Below are 14,754 nucleotides of genomic sequence, written 5' to 3' on the forward strand. Positions count from 1 at the left end.
TTCAAAGTAAGCTTTAAAAGTACTTTATATTCATATGTTATGTAAAATTAGCATATTTTTAAACTTCCAAAATAAAATCAAAACTTTTTTAATATTTTTATTTTTTTAAGAGTCTCTCTTTATAGTTTACATTTTGTCAAAAAGAATTCTAATATTTGAACTTTTGTTGTAATAAAAAACTTGTTTAATAATCATTATTCATATTCATTCATATATACATACAATTATATTTATATATTTTAAATTATGAAGTTATTTAAAAATTGTCATACTTTTTGTTTCATTTTGTTTCCTGTTCTGTCAATCCACAACACACAAACTACACCATGGTTACCACATCGACATCAATCGTATTTACAGTGGCCAACAATTGCTGCAGTGATTACTAATGACGTAGTTCTGAACACAGTTACAGCACATTCTGTGTCGGCCCTCCTCCCGCTCACACTGGTTCAATGACTAAAAGGAGAACAAAGCAGCAAACATGCAGCAGAACGTGAGAGTGCACCCCGTCATCGCCCAAAACAGGTGACGTTCTTCCTCAGCAACACAGCGGCTGCATGAGAACACAATGCCTGTGTTTGGTCATGCCTTCAACTGGGGGTCCCCGCAGTATGCCTCTGCCTGTGTGTGTTTGTGTGTGTATGTGCGTGTGTGTGTGTGTGTGCATAGCGTGCGAACACTCAGCCATGACGCTAGCTCGCACCGCATGACGCAAACCCTAGAACAGCTGTTGAAAATGCTCTCCTCTCCCTCTGTCTCCCCCACTGATTCACATCAAAATGAAAACCCGCTCCACAGCTACACCTAATCTACCTCCATCCTCTAAAAAAGACATGGGCTGCTTTGTTAACTTTAGAGCATTTGCATATGGATGCAACACAGATGTGATAAAACACAGACAGAAGAAACAAAGGAAAGAAGACGAAAAAAAAAAAAGCACTTGGGGGCATTATAAAAAAAAAAAAAACATCATCTCACTTCCCACACTCCCTGAGAGAAATTATTAAAAACAGAAAACAGCCTAAAACAGTTTCTGTCAAACAAAAACCTCCTGACCTTTTTTTCAGATGACTAAAAGCTTTGCTGAAGCTTTCAGCTTTAATTTCTGAGGGGGGGGGAATGAGGCACTGATTTCCTTTGCATTACTGCCCCGTGGTTCTTCATGGTCAAAGATCTTCAGGACACAGTGCAGCCATATGAGAAGGAATCTGCGGCACGGAGCCAGGTGTGCACAGCACAGGTGTGAAAAAACGGACGGAGGAGGAAGAAGAGATAGGAGCTAATAGACAAGTGGCTGCATTCACTTTTCCTTCAGCGAGCCACCTGGTGATAAACTTTGTAAACATGCATGAAGTGAGCCCCTCTCAGCAAGATGAGAATGAAGCATCGACCTTCGGAAGATAACATAAAGATTATAGCCAGACTCCCTTTACTCAAACTCCATGTTTTAAAACATTAACTTCACAATTAAATAATGTGGCCTTGTACAAAAACCTGTGAACTGTACTGAGGGTGAATTTTTATAGAACTCACCTGTTCAAATTCAGGTTTAGGATATGCAGATCAGACAGGTCGGTGCGGTTTTAGCAACCAAGCTTCATTCAGCTTACCTCAGCACCACCCACCATCCACTACTGTGGCTTTATATCAAGCTCTACGGTTAGAAAGCACTGTCTTCTAGTGTGCAGCCACCACTGGAGGTTTGTGGCAATAGTTGGAACTGTGCCTGTTATCTATAAATCATTTTCAGTAGCATGTTTATCGATATCGGTATTGACTAATGTTTTACTTGCCAGCTAGCCTTGAAAAAAGAAGGTGAACTTTGGATTTTTCAGTGTTGTGGATCTGACTTTGCTCTTACAATATGTTTTGACCATACCAGAGTTTTTTTTTAAATATATTTTAGCCTCTTTGCCTTAAGAAGGGTTCAATTTGGGGTAACTGGACTTGGCTGTAAATCCGTGAACATGTTTCTTCTTCAGTTCTGACTGACCGGTGGGGAGATCCAGGTGTTTGGTCTAGGTGGGGTTGCTGTTTCCACATGGGTCATTAGTGTTCATTGTTGCTGTGACGAAAGCCACATGGGGTCTGGTGTGAATGACAGTCGTTTAAGTCACCCAAGTCACGACTCAGACGATCATCGTTATACAATCCGGCCTAGGTTTAATACTCGGATCTCCACGCCAGTCAGTCAGAACTGAAGAAGGCTCTCGGATTAGAGGTGAAACCTCTTCATGGATCTGCAACCAAGTCTAGCTGCCTCAGACTGAACCATTCTTAAAGAAAGAGGACCCGGATGACTGAGAACCTCCACAGAATTGAACCTCTTTACTTCCATGCTCCATCTTTCTGTGTTAGAATCTCATTAAAAAGTGCAAACTTTCAAGATTAATCTGTGCTTTAACTGCATCAGACTGTATGATAATAGCAGCAAAGCGGACGTTTGATGTGATGGATTGCACAATAGCTGCCTGCAGTTGTAGCTGAAATACATCCTTTCTGCAAAGTTAAAGCCGTTCCAGAGTGTAGCCTTGTGTCGGCCGTGTTTACTTCCTGAGAATGACATGGTCGTGGAAAGACGCAGACGCAGCGATAAACACCACAACAATCAGGATGTCTGAGGAGCAAGGGAGCACTGGGAACTATGGGAATGAAAGGCTGAGGTCAGGCAACTACACACCCGCCCACACACTCTCACACTTGCAAGCAAAAAAAAGCAGACACACAAACACGAACACACAAACATGAGGAGGTGCAAAGAGAATCTAATCAGGTAAGGAGAGGTCGGTAGCTTCCCACAATGCATCTTGCAGAAAGAGCCAAATCGTTCGAGTCTTGGAACTCACACGTTCTCACACTCATACGCGCGCACACACACAGTGTCTGTAGATGTCATTAGAGCTAAACTAAAATCCCCTCAAACTTCCTCCTCCTCCCCTCTGAGAACCGAGTTTGTGCTCTGATGATAAAACCACATTTATTGACCCAAAGCTGTACTAGAACACACACACACACACACACACACACACACACACACACACACACACACACACACACACACAAACACGCACATACAGAACGCTTGTGTTGTTCCCGTTGAAAATATTTAGATTTATGTCTTATGTCTTACAGACATATTTTCCCATTGAATGGGTTGTTAGTCTGGTGACGAAAGGCTGTGATTTGTGTGTGTGTGTGGTTATCCATGTGTGTATTTATGCAAGTATGTCTGTGCATGTTTGTGTGTGTGTGTGTGTGTGTGTGTGTGTGTGTGTGCATGTATGTGTGTGTTACAGACGGACAGAAACAGGTGCAGAGTGTGTTTAAGTCTGAGGAATGTAGAGAGACACAATAACAACCTCACTTCCTGCAGTCTAACATACACACACACACACACACACACACACACACACACACACACACGCACACACACACACACGCACAGCGGTATCAATATTCCCACACTTAGCGAGCGGACAACGAGCCAATCAGAGAAACCCTCGCCAGCGTTTGTCATTTCATTCACAACTGGTAGACCACAAACCAGACGACCTCGACAGAAACCAGTATCTCCGATCAATAACCTTCACACGCAGCTAGTTTTCATAACACGTCTCGGGTTGAAAGTTCTAATAAAAATCTTTTACTCGCTGATGTCGAATAGTTTCTGTGTAAATATGATATGATTGATTTTGACCACAGTAAAACCAGAACAGAAACCCAGTCCAGTCGGGTGCACAAATGGAGTCATAACTAAAATCTTGATGTGGGCCGCAGTAGAAACAGAACAGAATGAGACACACACAGACAGAGAACAAGACTTCTGTGCCACCATAGAAACACAATGGAACCAGTGCACCCACAATGGAAACCTGTGCTCTTCATTGCGGCACAATAGAAACCGCTCCAAACCACAGCAACTATGTGTGATTGTTATTGTGCTAACACAAACCTCACAGAAACCAGCAGAGCCACTTACTCACAATATTACAAGATCCACAACTGTTATATCATTACTAGAACCTGAGATGGAACCAATGAAAAAAGTCCACTATGCCATTATGGAGTTGTGATAAAATAAACATTTGCCCTGGTGTTATATTATGATGTGTACTGAAGGAGAAACAGAACAGAAACCACTCAAACCAGTCCACCAATCTGTGGAAACACAACCTCTGTGAGGCATCGGTGTTACAGCACAACCCTAACAGGGATCAGTAGAACTGCTTTTCCTGCACAGAACCGTAATGGAAACCAGTGGAGAGCGCAGCAGAAGCGGTTGTGTAACCTCCCGCTGCGTCGCAGTGTTTGACTGGGGCCGAGCGAATCCTAACAGAACACAAAACATCACAGATTTTCATCAAAAGCTTCGCTCTGCGTCGCCGCCGGCAACAAGACGAGAAAATAAAGACACATTCCACTGGAAACCAATTCCTCATGGAGCTAACAAAACAGACACACACACACCGAACGTACTGAGGGCAGCCAGCTGTGCGACTCTGTGACCTGAAGCACAGGTACAACAGAAACAGCAGCTGAACTTTAATCGGAGGAATAAAATCAGAAGGAGTCGGCACATGTATCTATAAAAAACTGATCGATCGCGTCCTGCTTTCACCTGCAGCTGGTTTGTGATCCAACATCTGTTTTTGGAACTTCGCTCTCTGCAAAAAACAAGTGTCATTAGAAATAAACTGATATGTGAGTGAAAATAAGTTCATCATTGAGACGTTTAGTCTACATGATGTCAAAAATATTGATGCCTTTATTTAGTCTGATCGACAGTCACGAAACCCAAAGAAGTAACAGCCCAGGGAGATAAAATTTACACCAAACAGCAAAGTATCATCATAGAGAAACCAGAAACTAATTAAATGAATCAACAACAATAAGTGAGAAAAAAAGGAGCAGGGGGAGAAAAAGAAAAAAGCGGTATCATTACAACGGAGGCGTATGATGTTAAGTCAAAGCAACATAAAAAGAAAAAGTAAGAGAAGAATCAAAGAAACTTTATTTTCTCTGCAGTGTTTCTGTTCTAACTTGTTGACAGCGATGGAAATGCTGCTGGGCCCTGGAGGGTTTTTGTCAGAAAGAGACTGGAAAGAGAAAGAAAAAAAACAACAAAAAAAAAACAATAAATGGAACAAAGTGAAATACTAAAAGTTGGATGCAGATAAAAAGACAGTAAACGGAAACAAACGAGAGAAAAATGGAATGAGAGTAAAGAAATGAAGGAGGCTTTTTGGTCTTTGTTTGGGGTTTGATGCTCCTTCTCTCTCCGTTTATTGTCTCCAAATGTGGGGAGCATCTGTTTAACCTCTCTGGACGAGAAAGAGGAGAAGGAGCTCTTCCTCCTCTTCTTCCTCAGTGGCCTTACTAAACCCACACAGGCACACACACACTGGAGTTAAGATGAGTCTGACAAATAATTCATGTTTTCAACATAAATTCCACATGTTGATATCTCGGTCTGTGTTGAAACCGTACAGTGTCACAGCTGTATTAGGCGTACAGTTGTGTTGATTTTGTGGTCAGTGTTGGATGTCTTCATCGCAAAGACTCAAATCAGCGTGATACACGACGCAATGAAAAAACTAAATGCAAAGGCAACCGGATACAAAACGCTTCTGAATCAGTGCTAGCAGCTCTGTGAGGCCGTAACGCCAACATGCTCACAATGACAGAAAACAAATGTAGACTGCGTTAACCATTTTAGCTCGGCATGTCTTGTAGGCTAAATACTCAAGAACCACACAGTTAGTGGCATTGGTGCTAAAAGCCAAAATCATTTGGTCATATTTCCCTGGTGTATGTGCTTCTACCATTTGTAAGTAGGCTTTATAATTGGAAGTCTGCACAGGGTGTTTTATTTTGAAATCTGACCAAATTCTCTATGCCCGTGTCTGACTTCCTGCCAGCTCAACCTGCTCTGTGCTGCTTGACGCAGCTGGTTGCAGACCAGTTGTGTATTCTCAATGAAGCAGAGCAAGTAGATGCTCCCGATGGAATCACAATCATTGTCTAGAACGGGGCGTGAACAGCTCCGGTGTCCGCTGCGTGTCACCGCCGGATTTACAGCCACGCCACCAGCAGAGTTAACAATGCAAAAAATGACTTCAGTTTACAGTTACATTTTCCAGACAAGAAACTCTAGAGGCGGAGGATGTCTGGGTGGATGGATGAATTAGCAAAGCTTGGAACTTTGACACCGGAGATGCATCTTACCTCCCACCGACAGCCGGTGTTGGTTTCTTTTAACCCCAGACCACAATCTGTCCCCGGCCTTATCCAAGTAATGTCTGATGTCTTACTTAACCAAACCTTAACCACAGAGCTGCAGGATCAGAAGATGTTGAAGATGCATCAGAGATGACGACAAGCAACAGACTAATAACTTCTGACCAACATGCTTCACCCACATCTGGCTGTTAGAGCCACAGTCCAGACCTTTAGACCAATGACTGAGCTCACAGACGCAGTTCAAGGTGACTGAAACAGGTTCGAGCTTCAAGTCCGGATCAAACGCACACATGGGACACAAACTGACAACTACCGCGAGAACGAGCAAAATTTGGATGACCACGTGCTCGCTGAAAAATCAACACACACACACACACACACAGACACACACACCTCGACCTTCAGGTTTTTAATTCTTTTTTTTAGTTTTGTCATTAATGCAACTGCAAATCTGTATTTTGCTCTTTGAAAGACTGAAAAATGTTCCTGTCTTGTTTTTACTTCTCTTTCTACTTCTTTCTCTCTCTCTCTCTGTCTCTCTCTGTCTCTCTCTCTCTCTCTCACACACACACACACACACACACACACACACACACACACACACACACACACACACACACACAGTTTACCACGCTTCATCCAAAGCAGATGTGCTGGAATGTGAACACTCAAAGGAGCAGTCACGAAACCTCTTGACAGACACACACATACGCACACACTTGTGCACACACAAAAATACACACATACACACACTCTCTCTCTCTCTTTCTCACATACACACATACACATACACAGTCGGCTGCACCTGTGCCTGTCCAATTTTTTTCTCTCTTTGTTTCTCTCTCTCTCTCTCTCTCCCTCGCCTCTCTCATTTCTCACAGGCTGGTTTCACTTTCATCTCATCTTTATTCACCTTCACACAAACAGTTTAACACCACGGTGAGCAGGAACAATAAAGGAGATGCACAGCTCAACATATACCACGCAAACGATATTTAATAATTAATAAATCACCAACAAACATGTCAAACATTCTTCAGCTCAAGCTTCTCAAACGTGACTACTGTAGCAGAGTATAAATCCTGACCAGCATCCGTCTATCTGCTCCCGTCTCGTTCTCCCTCCTCACTCCACCTGTAGACGCGCTTGTTTCATCTCCGTTTACCACTCATACCGCCGCGCTCCCGAGCCCGTCCGGAGGCAGATGTGGGAAAGCGAATCAAACGCACTGCAGGCGGATCAAACATATTTTTGGGGGTTTCTGTTTTTTAGATGTATTTTTATAGCGGAGATCTGAGCCGCGGCCTCGGAATCCTCTGAAGGTTAATTATGTTCCTGATTCAAAACACATGGAGGGAAAACTGTGTGTGTGTGTGTGTGTGTGTGTGTGTGTGTGTGAGAAAGCGGAAGGAAATCCCACCCACCACCTCCGAGCCGAGCCCTTTATTCTACCAACCTGCAATTGCACTAATGTGAACCAGATGTACACACACACACACACACACACACACACACACACAGTTTTGAGCATGGCTGCCTAATTGACTCCATATGATGCAGCACAGAGAGAGAGATTAGGAGAGAGAAAGAGATGAATAGAGAGAGTAAGGAAAAAAAGAGAAGAGAAGCAGGAGGAGGAAAAGAAAGAGATAAATAAAGAAAAACATGAAGAGAAAGATTGTGACAAAAGAGACTTTGGATGTTAAAAATAGTAATGACAAGGCAGAAACAAGTGAAAGAAATGCAAGAACAAGAGAGAGAAGAGACGGAAAGAGAGGAATGAGGAGGTCAAGAGAGAGATGAGAAGAAGAGGAGTCAGGAAAAAGAAAGAAAGGAAGAATATTGAATATTGAGGAACGAAAAATACAGAAATCTAAAAAAGTAAAAAAAGAGGTTGTGCATCCCTGCAAAGAAATAAAACAATTAAAGTAATTAAAGAAGAGGAGATAAACACAGACAGAAAGAGAGAAACAGCACACACACACACACACACACACACACATCTGCAAAAATACTTGTGTGTAATTGAAAACATGCAGAGCCTTCACACACTCCCAGTGAGTTTCATGGACCGAAACACATTCTTCAACTCACTTATAACTGAATGCACACACACACACTCACACACACATACGTAACACACACGTAACACACACTCACTCCCTGTGGAGCTCAGGCTTCCTGTGGCTTGATTAGAGCCCCCTATGTGAAGACAAGTGGACTCAGCATGTGTGTGTGTGTGTGTGTGTGTGTGTGTGTGTGTGTCTTAGCGTGGTGCACCTGTGACTGAAGGGGGGTCGAGTTACTCAGACAGAAAACACTGGGGGGCCGGACAGAGAGAGAGAGAGAGAGAGAGAGAGAGAGAGAGAGAGAGAGAGAGAGAGAGAGAGGTGTGACACATGAGTATGAGCTGCTGTGAATTTCTTTGCATTAAAAAAGTTTGTGTGTGTGCGTGTGTGTGTGTGTGCGTGTGTGTGTGTGTGTGTTGAGTGTGTAAGTGAGAACAGGAAAAAGATAAATTGGTGTGTGTGAGTGTGTGTGGAAGAAATACTTCAAGGAGGAAAGAGGCAATTCATGACTTCCTTACCTCACACACACCTACACACACACTTTCATGGTTTTTCTTCATTGATTAAAAGTTTCAATTAAAATTTACCCATCATCATTTTGTCTCCTCTCTTGTCCTCTCCTGTTTCCTCCCCTCCTCTCACATCCTCACCTCCCCTCTCCTCTCCTATTTCCTCCTCTCTTCTTACCCCCAGTCCTCTCTCCTCTTCTCTCCTGTCCTCTCCTGGTTTTTCTCATTTCTTTACATTTACTTTCCTGTTTTCTCCAGCTCTCTCCTAGTTTCTCCTCTCCTCTCCTTTCCTTTCCTCTCCTCTCCCCTTGTTTTCTCATCTTCTCTCTTCTCTCCTGTCCTCACCTTTATTGTGTCCTCCTCTCTCATCCTTGTTGTTTTCCTCTCTTCACCTTTCTTCCTCACCTCTCCTCACCTCTCTTCTCCTCCTTTCCTCTCCTCTCCTCTCTACTCCTCTCCTCTCCTCCTTTCCTCTCCTCTCCTCTCCTCCTTTCCTCTCCTCTCCTCTCCTCTCCTCTCCTCTCAGCAGGCTGTGTATTTATTATTTACTGTGTTTCTCCATCAGCAGTAACCCAGTTAGCGCTCCTCTCTTCAGTCATAAACACTTCACTGCTGAACACGTCTGTCATTGGAAGTTTTCCCGTTCGTGTCTGACCTTCGGAGTCCATGACCCGGGTGAGTCAAACTGCCGAATAAGCATGAGGATGTTTGGGTTTGTACTCAGGTCTGGTAACGATGGTTTCCAGCAAAACACCAGTCAGTTTTTACTTGATCACTGAAACCTTGAAATGACTCATTTTGTAGAGCTAATAAAAGTCCTGAATCACAAAGGACACAACAGAATGGAAGTGCAAAACAGAGCCGAACACAATTAAGTGTCCGGTCGATCTAACTGTTCAGACTTGTGAATGAATATAAAGCAAGTGCAGTAAGATATAATACATCAATGTGTTTTATTTTATATAGAGGAAATAAACCGAAGAAGAGAACCAATCAAAGCAGAAGTAGTAAAAACAGGTGAAGGTTTTCAAAGGCAGAAAATCTGTCACATTCCATTTTTACAGAGGTTATGGAGAAAAAAAGTTCAATGAATCCCAAAAGAAATTAGAAAACAAACAAAAGCACCAATGAAAGAGAGAAAAGAAAGTGAGGCGATCACACACACACACACACACACACACACACACAAAAGGGAAATTGCTAATTAAACAAAGATAAACAAATCAGTAAAAATAAAGTAGAGAAAAGAAGAAACGGGAAAGAAGAAGGAGCAGACAGTCCGGTTGTGTGGCGTGTTTACACTGCGGCCTGTAAATGAATTCAAGATGGCGTCTGGTCTCGCTAGGAGCCACAACATCAAAGAGTCAGACAGCCAGTGAAGTCACAGTGCTTTAATTGACCACTAATTACACTGAATTAACTCTGTGTGTGTGTGTGTGTGTTTTCTGTGGACTATATGTGTTTTAGAGTGGACTGAGTGTGTGTCTATCCTAACATAAAAGTGTGTGTGTGTGTGTGTGTGTATGTGTGTGTGTGTTCAGGTATCAGACGTGATAATACGAAGATGTGAATCATAACTTTCTCTAATTTCAGTTTTCTTTTCCATCCATCCATCACCAGTAAAGGAATGTTGGTTTCGTAGCGCAGGGCCTCCCTACAGCAAGAGCTCCCTATAGCTCTGCTGTGCGAGCCACCCGGCTAACCCCACCCGCTGCATCGAATTCAACACAGCCTCACGAAAGCAGCTCCTGGGGTAGAACAACACAGACTAACACTACAACCACACTCTCTGTCTCTTCTCATCCATCAGTCCCCGTCTCTCTGATCTCTGTTTGATCCGTTAATGAAGCACGTTTATGTCAGGCAACTCATTTTGTTCCTTAAATATTTCATAGATGTCCAGTATTTCATTCAGAGTTGTTAAAACAACTTGCACAGTAGATAACTGGCTAGTTATGTATGTGGAAAGATGGACTCCACATTCTTATTTCTGCACACCACGCCCTGATTGGTCAACTGACAGCCTTCAACAACACCAGACGGATCTGAGCCACCGAGCGAATCGGAGATGTGGACGCTTGATTCCAAGGTCTGGATCCGGGCTATGTTGCGAAGAGCACGGATCGTTCTGGATTCTATTTCTGGGTCTTATTGGAGTGTTTTCAGAACCAACAGCAGGATATTCTCAGTGACAGTCTTTGTTTGGAATCAATTACAAACCCAGCAGAACAAATCCCAGGAGCAACAACACATTCTTTGAAATGACCGCCTCAATTTTTTGGGGGGTCCACAAAGTTAGAAACAGACGTTCATAGAGAACCATTGTGGATGTGATGCAAAATCCTGCAATCTAAACTCTAGTTGATGAGAATAGCACAGATGCAGAACATAATCAATAAATGTATGTTTCACTGATCAGAGATCCATACTGCAGCTCATCTGCACGTCCTGTTTGTTTCTGTTTGTAGCGTTTCATCAGGACTGATGATCTGCGTGTGTGTGTGTGTCTGTGTGTGTGTGTGTGTGTGTGTGTAATATCATGGCCTTTTCACATCTCTTTTCCGGGGAAATAGAGTAGGCTCTTCTCATCGTACACACACACACACACACACACACACACACACACACACAGGATGATTTCATTTCAGTGATGGGAGAATATGGAGGCTCATAGTGAACATAATGTGGCTTTATAATGTCCCCCCTGACACACGAAATAGCCAGAGGTCTGGGACTAAGAGAGAGAGTGTGTGTGTGTGTTTGTGTGTGTAAGAGAGAGAGAGAGAAAGAGAAGGTGAGGGGAGGAGAGAGAGAGATCTGAGGAGTGTAGGGGTGGAGGGGGAGGGAGGGGGGGAGGGAGGGGTTGGGACGGGAGGGGCCCGAGTGAGGAGATTCTGAGTTGTGAGGGAGAGGAGAGAGAGAGAGAGATGGAATGTCGGTTTGGAGGGTCCTGCGACGGGAGGGGTTTGGTCGCTCGTTGGCGAGAGGCTTGGGGAGTGGAGATGTGTGTCGTGAGTGCCCTTGGAGAGCGGGGTGTGTGACTTTGTGTTGCGGGTGTGGAGGTTGGGGCTCATCCGGGAGCGGAGCGAGAGGCAGAAAGGTTGAGAGAGAGAGAGGAGAAATACCCATCAGAGGAAGGAAATAACGAATCGCACTGCGGCTTTTCAGAGCACTGAGGGTTCCATAACTATACACACACACACACACACACACACACACACACACACACACACACACACACACACACAGTATCTCATCAGGGTTTCACTTACTTTAATATCAAATCCAGCCTGATCTGACGTGTCTGCTACATTTTTTATGATTTTAAGATTTTCATATTGATGTAACTGACAATGAGTTTTGTTGCCACATCAGGCTTCACACACACAATTACTAATACACACACACACACACTAAAAACAACCACAGAGTTAGCATGAAACAGTTTGAATTCTAATTTTAAAATAAAGAATAAGATTGTACATGAAAGGAAAAATCAAATAAACTAACAAAATGTAGGAAAAGTCAAAGTCAAAAATAGAATTTACACTTCTCAAACTCTTAACTGCATTTTTCTCACACTGCTGCTGCTATTATTAATACTAACAACAATAATAATAATATGTGCCCGTATTGATTTGAAAACGTCTTTCATCTAAATTTATACCTCTGTGTGTGTGTGTGTGTGTTTATGCAGAGTTCCACCTCTATATATGTGTGTGTGTGTGTGTGTCTGCATGCTTTCCCATCTGTGCAACTGAATAACGAGGCGGTTTGTGCGCGTCTGTCGGCACACGTGAGAGCCTTCACGTGTGTGTGTGTGTGTGTGTGTGTGTGTGTGTGTGTGTGTGTGCGTGTGTGTGATTGCGTGCAGGTTTTCAGGCTGGAGAACAAAAACATTTCTCCACAGGTGACGGCTCTTTACGAGTCTCTTCCACACTCGTTTTATTAGCCTCCTATTTTCCTTTCAACCACCAGGACTTTTTTTTTTTTTGGGGCAAAGTCACCACACAGACGTTTTTTCTCTCTCTCTCTCTCTCTTTCACCAATTTCCTTTGATTTAATTACTGCCACATGCTGCCGACTGCCAGCGATCGTTAGCGGGAGAACCGCCTCGGCCGACGCAGTCCTGACAGGCCCGAATGGGAAGACGCAGAAAACACACGGAAATAAGAAAAACACACTTCGGCTCACAGATGTGGAGGCCTGCTCATGAACACACTGATATAAAAAGGAGACAGATGCCCTCACAGACGTACATGAGGACGTGTTGGACTGTTCCTTTGCCCGTTTCCTGACTGGAGGAAAATGGCAATGGATGTTCGAGTTGGAAAAGGACACACACAATGTCTTACCAACACTGAAACACACACACACACTGACAAAGTCTGGATTCCCACTGAGAGAACGAGGGAATTCAAAACCTGATCCCGTAATAATCTAAGTCGCATCTCCATCAAACATGTCTGTTCCTGTTTGGCCCGAAAGAGATGAGGACACACAAAAAGAATGTGTGCATGCGTGTGTGTGTGTGTGTGTGTGTGTGTGTGTGTGTGTGTGTAAGAGAGCTGATTCCCACTTTTTCTTCCTGACACTTTCCCTGGGAGGTCAGAGGTCAAAGGTCAAACACCTTGCAAGCTGATACGGATTCTCTCGCTCAAGGGCACTTTTGGCAGCGCAGATACAGGGTTAATTGGGAATTTGAACCTAAACCCCGCTGCTTTATCAGCGCTTAATCTTTCTGTAACGAAAGAAAGAAAGATAAAAAGAAAGAAAGAAAGAAAGAAAGAAAGAAAGAAAGAAAGAAAGAATGCATCCTCTCCTCTCTTTGTTGCAGGAGACAGCAGGAAGGTAGACAAGTGTCAGAAAGACAAGAACAAAACACACACACACACACACACACACACACACACACACACACCACAGAGGTAAAGAGTTGGTGTTGAGCCAGTTGGCTGTCTGACAGCTCATTAAGTGGTTTTATAAATAATCAATTGATGAAGTAATTAACTACAATCGAAGTTTCAGAGGGAGAACATTTTATAGGACGTTACTGACCATCATCGACTCACACACACAAACACAAAAGGTGTGAGAGTGAAGCTGTAAATGTTGAAGTGGGTCAATCCTCGGACCGTGGGGGGAAGTAAAAGAGCGACTAAATAGTGAATAGACAACATTTATATATCGCTTCGTTTGTTCACACACACAGACACACGGCAGCAGGCTACCACGAAAGGTTCCCGGCCTAACCATCAGCGTCTTGCCCAAGGACGTTTTGACACGTGAGGACTGAACTGCCAACCCCTGCAATTAATAGACAGCCCAGCTCTGACGGACCTCCCGAGCCATGGCCGCCTCGACCTCATCAACTGCGACTGAGATGCCCTTGAGCAAGGCCTTTAACCCCCAACAGTTGCTGCTGTGCCGACACGTTACCTCGAGGGACCGTCCTCACAGGGCAGAAAAAAAACAACAGATATCAGTCGTTAGGGAAACGTTTGCAACCTCCTTTAACCATAACCACGATCATCCCTAAACCTTTGACTGCATTTATTATTGTAACCATGACAACCTTAACGTAGTCACTTGAACCCAAACCACAATGTTTCTCTAATCTTAGGGTAGCAATTTTAATCCGAACCACGATCTTTCCTTGAACCATAACCGAGTCATGTTTGTACCTAACCAACCCTTAACTACAGTGTTGTCACATCATAAAACTGACTCATGTTTCAACGGTGATTTGTTATGGTTTCTGAGGAAACAGACAAATTATGTCATGCTGCTGATGGGGGCCTCGGATTGGGTGTAGTTCTACAGGGCCTGAATAAATAATGTCATTGTAAAATGTGCAGGACTAAAGTGTCCAAAGATCAGGTATAAAACAATCCAGCTCCACCTGCAAGACTTCCTACCAAGAAAGCAAACTG

The 14,754-nt window shown here is 43.5% G+C and overlaps 1 protein-coding gene across 12 annotated transcripts in view; it reads right to left on the reverse strand.

Annotated features, from left to right (window-relative positions):
• The window catches only part of tcf4 (transcription factor 4), a 217,649-nt gene that overhangs the window by 41,212 nt on the left and 161,683 nt on the right, over positions 1-14,754 (reverse strand). The gene's annotated exons all lie outside the window — the stretch shown is intronic.

Source organism: Larimichthys crocea, unplaced genomic scaffold, assembly GCF_000972845.2.
Source record: "Larimichthys crocea isolate SSNF unplaced genomic scaffold, L_crocea_2.0 scaffold82, whole genome shotgun sequence".
NCBI classification, from domain to species: domain Eukaryota; kingdom Metazoa; phylum Chordata; class Actinopteri; family Sciaenidae; genus Larimichthys; species Larimichthys crocea.